General features: G+C 34.5%; 1 non-coding gene across 1 annotated transcript; it reads left to right on the top strand.

Annotated features, from left to right (window-relative positions):
• Positions 1 to 5,807: 5,807 nt before the first annotated feature.
• LOC115873400 lies at positions 5,808 to 5,971 on the top strand. The gene has a single exon (XR_004048397.1). It is a non-coding gene; the product is annotated as a U1 spliceosomal RNA (small nuclear RNA).
• The last annotated feature ends 254 nt before the right edge of the window (positions 5,972 to 6,225 follow it).

The raw sequence follows: 6,225 nt of genomic DNA, 5'->3' as shown, positions 1-6,225 counted from the left end.
TATATAATTCTTAGCTTCACAATTGCAATTAAGTAACACCTATACCTTAACCCTATAATCCTGTGAATATTTTCCCCCTACCTATGAAATTTTGTAAGCCAACCACTTCATGCCTTTATCTCTCCCAATTTTGGGTATACAATTCACTTGGCATAGTCAATAAAACTCACATCTCTTTGGTACTCTTTGCTTTAAAACAAGATCCATAGGATATTTGCAGTGATATCCCTTTGATGGGATGCTCTATTTACTCATCTGAATCCAGCCTGAACTTCTGGCAGCTCCCTGTCAATGTACTGCTTCAACTCTTGGTGGATGAACTTCAACAAAACTTTCCTGGCATGTGATACCAGTGAGTTGGGCTTTCTGCTGAGTCACTTTTATTGAAATTCATACAAATATGGATCTCTTACCATCAGTTGACCAAGGAACTGACTTCTTCACATAAACAAGTACTTTCAGTGCTTCATCTGATGGCAGAAACATTTCAGTTTCTAGCCATAAATTCATGGAGGCTTGTGTACTTGTTAGTTCCTTTGGCTATTGCCTTCAGTGCAACTTGAACTTTTCCTCCAGCACCGTTGGTCCTTGTTCATGTGCCATCTCCTGAAATAGTGGAATGTGGATTAGTTCCTTTTGGTACAGTGAATCTATGTATTATTTCCATCTTTTTATATGCTTCCTGTCCAATTCTATATTGCACTTTAGAATCTTTCAATTAGCAACTCGATGCTTGAATAAAACATTGTTCGACTCATTCCATTTTTTCATCACTAGATTTATTGGTTGATGTGTAAACTTGAATAATAATTATATTAACTGAACTTACTTGCATGTTTATAGGTATTATCCTACCACTAATTGCGTTGTATTTCTAGATGGGTCATGAAATGTCTGTTTTAATAATGAATGTGAAGCGGTTTCTCTTGAAGATATCCTTCCTGGCAGAGTAGTCCATGTAACTGAGTGCTTCAAAATGACCACTACCAGTCCATTTCAGCTCACTGAGGCCTAAAATATTAGCTTTATGCATTCTGTTTCATTTTGCATAAGTTAACATTTTTTCTAGATTCAAACTTCAGATATTTCACATTCTTTATTAATGTTCTATTTCTTAAAAAAAAAACCAAAAACAGAACTGATCTACATTCCAGGTATTTTTATGCCTTGACTTGTATAGGTTTGATTTCTTAACTTCCTCTTTAGGATTTTACCTTTCTTGAGTATTTCTTCGCACTCACTCTTTTCATGCTTCTGTGAATATTTCTTTCTTCTTAGAATTGTTCTAAGAAATTTTCTACTCAGGAGTTTTGAACCTACAGATCCTATTGTCTATACTACATCCCCTTGTATAGTCAGAAGATCTTTTCTTAAAGGACACACCTACTCATGCAAGTCTTCACTTCTCATGCTGCGTTGTGAATCAAAGGGCACAAGATTTTTTTAAGAAAGTGTCAGAGAGATTAAAACATCCAAGTTGATAGATGTGGATGGAACAGATTTTAAGAAATGAGAGCATGTGACTTAGTGGCAATAATTTTTTACTTATCCTTCGCATATTTTTTTATGAAAAATCTTATCTTGAATCTTTTCATATTATTTTAGCATTAATCTTTGACTATAATCTAATCATCTAATTCTTGTTACTGCTATATTTATATCTATGCAATACTGAAACTCACAAAAGTATTAGAAGTAAAAGATTTTTAAAGAAAACTGATACCTAAATTTAAAAGAAAGCACATACTTGGTGAAATCATTAGCAAAAATATCTGTGAGTTTTTAAAGAAATTTTAATCAATTCCAAGAAATTGTTACTCTTACTTCTTTGTCAGATTTGCAAAAAAATAAATAGTACATGGCCATCTAGGAAAAATGTAATCATTCAAAAGAACTCATAGGTTCTAAGAAACATGACTATTCAGCTCTATTTGTCTTTTTCCCAAAAAAGTACTAATCACAAATAAATGCTTTTTAAAAAATTAGAAATAGTTATGTGGCTTTGAACGTATTTCAAATATGAACTTATAATCATTAGTGATTTCACTGACATTGTGATCATATTATAAAGTAATAGTCCTACTTTGCCAATTACGATGAAAAAAAACCCAGTTAAACCATATGATAAGAATCTGCACAATATTAGAGGTAGTATAAGATATAAATTATGATATTTCAGTTGAAATTTATTAATAACATTTCATTTTCCTGAGTAGAACAATAACCAACTAGTCTTATTCAGAAGATGGTATACAGAAGGGATATCATTGCTGAAATAAGATGTCTTTCGGTTGAAATAAAGAATATTGAAATTCCTTTACTTATACTTTTTTTTACTATGTGAATGAATTTGTGTGGATCATAGCAAACTATGAATACATTGCAAAAAGTTGGTATTCAAGAATATTTAATTTTTCTCATGAGAGTCAGTCATTCAAACAAAAAAGAGAATACTGTTTGATTTTACATTTGAGAAGTTTGCATCAATTCATACCATAGTTATTTCCTTTGTTTGCTGAACAAATAATCTGACAAACTGGGATATCTGAAGAATAAAGGGCATCAGGGGTTTAGGAAGACCTATTGATAACCTGCAATATGCAGATAATAAAAACTTTCTCAGAGGCAATGGGTACTTTAAATTCATACTAATGAAATGAAAGACTAGAATTTTCAGTATAAATTACAACTCAATACAAAGAAATTAAAAGTTCTCACAAATGAACTATTAAGCAATAGAAACATACATGTTGAAAATATTAAGGTTGTCAAGAATTTCATTACTCTTAGATTTCACATCAACACCCATGAAAGCAAAAGTCAAGCATCCAAATTATGCATTCTACTGAGCAAATTTACGACAATACCATTTTCACATGATAAAAAGAGAAACAGCAAGCCCACATGGAAGAAGCACAGCAGCCTGTGTGATCATGCAATGTCGACAGGATCAGGTAACAGGCATCAGAAAATCTAAAATAAACAAACAAACAAACAGAACCATATTGTTGAGAATAGGGTGGTTGGAGCAGAAACCCCAAACCCATCTGTAGACAATGGGACATTTCCTCACAGAAGGGTTACATGGAAGGCATGAGTCAACCAGGGCACAGCATAGCACCAATGAAACATACAATATTTCTGTGGTTCCATGAGGCTTCCTCACCACCACGACCACCACCACCACCACCACCGGCAGCAGCTGCAACCCCACTATCATGATCCCAATCCTGTCTTTCACTGCAGGCTAGGCTGCAGCATGTACCCAGGTACAAAAAAGAGCTCAGGACACATGGAATCCAGGTTTGATAAACCTCTCAGCAACATAAATGGGAATAGTAATACCAGGAGGGTAGGGGGAAGATGGGGATAGGAGGAGGGAAGAAACCCTGAGGGAAGAGAAACAGCAGTCAGTGTACGATATGAAAACAAAAATAATTTATAATTTATCAAGGGGTCACAAGGGTGGGGGTGGGTAATGGAGGAGAAAAAGAGGAGCTTATACCAAGGGCTCAAATAGATAGTAAATGTTTAGAAAGTAATGATGGCAACTTATGTACAAATATGCTTGATAAAATTGATGTATGGATTGTTATAAAAGCTGTAAGAGCTTCCAATAAAATGATCTTTAAAAAAAGTGAATGAAATAGAAAAATATTAGGGAAAAGATCAACTCAATATTTCAAAATAAAGCCTCAACATGCTCATGTTTATGCAACATTCTAATTGCATTCTAAGATTGATCTGTTTGTCCTTCTAATAATCAAGAGTATATTATATAAGCACTTTAGATTCTTTGCATTTTTTGCAAACAAGGTTTTATATTCAGCTACACTGACCTCCAGTATGTTCTTGAGCACAATGCAGCTAAAGTGAATGGATGAAATTATGAAATATGGGAGATCAAATATTTCAGGGGACAGGTCTAGAAGACAAAGTAACTGTTATAATTTAACATATAAATACTTGAAACTAGAAAACCAAAAGGGAATAAAACAATCAATTGGTAAATATTAAAATAATTAAAATACAGTATAAAACAATTGGTGATGTGGTAATGTTAACACTAACTAAAGTAATCTACAAAGGCAATGCATTATGATTGAGATCACAATACGTTCTTCAAAGAAATGAAAAACTAATTTCTAACTTTTTTGGAGAGAGCAGAGACCTAGATAAGCAAAGAAATTCTTAAGAAGAATAAAATAGAAGACCCTTCACTTCCAGATTTCAGAATATCTTATACAATTATAGTAGGCAAAACAGCCTGGTACTGGTAAAATTATAGGTACAAAGACCAGTGGAACAGAATAGTAATCCAAGAAATAAATTCATCTACCTACAGACAATTGATCAAGAAAGGGCTAGAGAACACTAAACAGGAAAGGGAGGCATTTTTAACAAATGGTGCTGAAAGAATTGGATTTCCATCTGAAGAATGAAACAGGACTGATACCATATCCCATGTACAAAAAGAAACTCAAGATATATTAAATACTTACAATTAAATATCAAAGCTATAAAAGCCATCATTAAGAAAATAGGGGAAAATTAAGGGTCCTATTGCAGGGACAAATTACACAATCAAATATAATGAGGAAAATGCACAATAGAAGGCAAAAACTGATGACTTAGACCGACGAAAAATAAAACACATATGTGGACCAACAGACTTCATCAAAAGAGTAAGAGAATTCACAGACTTGGCCAATGACACAATGGAAGTGAGACTACTCTAAAATCCACAGAGGAAAAAAGATGAATAGTCTAATAAAAAATTGGCAAAGGATATGAACAGACAGTTAAACAAAGAAGTCACCCAAATGGCCAACAGATAGGAAGAAATATTCATAATCAATAGCAATCTTGGAGATGTGAATCAAAACAATGAGATAACACCTTACACTTGCAATTATAAACAAGCTTTTTAAAAATGACAAACAGAAAATAAAAAAATTGTGGTGAGAATACAGATTGATTGGAAGACTGACACACTGATAGTACAATAGTTAATAAGTACAACCACCTTACAAAGCAAAATGGAGCTACCTCATACAACTGAGAATAGGAATTCCACCCAGCAATACTGCTGCTGGATATGGACCATAAACAAGTAATAGTCATAGCTTGAACAGAAAAGTGTACACCCATGTTCATCACAGCACTGCTCACAATGGAAAGAAGGTAGAAACGACTTAAATGCCTATTGGCATAAAAGTAAACAATGAGTCTTGGCACATACATAGTGTCACTATGAAGCAGAAACACTAAGCATAACCAGACAACAGCATAAAGGGCAAACTAGAACACTCAGGCACAAGCACCGAGCAAGAGAGTGAGCAGGGCGCTGAGCCTTGGTTCCACTGAGATTAATCACTTAACAAGTGAAATGGGCACAGCTTGGACCCACCACTACTCCACTAGAAAAAGATGGAGTAGTCTGCTTCTGTAAGGATTACAATCTTTAAACTCCTATGGTACTGTTCTTCTCTATGAGTGAAAACCAATCGAATATAGATATATTCGATTGGTTTGTATCCACTTAACCTAACATAATGGCCTTTGCCAGGGACTGACTGGTCACTTGATAACATGCGCAATGTACATGAGAGGAAGTCTCCCCATTCTTGCTTCCAAGGAGCACACTGAGCCAGCTTCTTGCAAGACACCTTTCTTTGCCGTTTTAGCAGTCCGTGGTACTTTCAGTGCTTTTCTCGACTGTAATTCAATTGCATTGACCCTTCTTCAGTCTTCCTCAGTCAATGCCCAACTTTCAAATGTGTATGAGGGAATAGAAAAATCAATAGAGACTTACCTGGCAGGGGAGACACCATGATCACGAAGGTGGTTTTCCCAGGGGGAGGCTCATCCATTGCACTGCGGGTGTGCTGAGCCCTGCGATTTCCATAAATGTGGGAAACTCAACTGCATAATTTGTGGTAGTTGGAGACTGTGTTCGTGCTCTCTCCTGGGGGAAAAATATAAAAATATATGTTTATAGCTATTTTATATATAGTTACAAAAATAACAATATATATATTTTTATATATAGGTGAAATCATAAACCTAGCTATGTAATATATATATGATTATAAATCCATATGCACAGCTATTGTATATAAACACATAGTATATATAATATACTGCATATAGCCATATACATAGCTATTGAGTTGATTTTCACTCATAGGATAGAACTATGCCATAGGGGCTTAAACATTGTAA

This window comes from Echinops telfairi, unplaced genomic scaffold, assembly GCF_000313985.2.
Source record: "Echinops telfairi isolate 266 unplaced genomic scaffold, ASM31398v2 ScPeMD7_7468;HRSCAF=8506_0, whole genome shotgun sequence".
Taxonomy (NCBI): Eukaryota; Metazoa; Chordata; class Mammalia; order Afrosoricida; family Tenrecidae; genus Echinops; species Echinops telfairi.
Note: the sequence above shows the minus strand (reverse complement) of the source record. Positions and strands in the feature narration are given on the sequence as shown.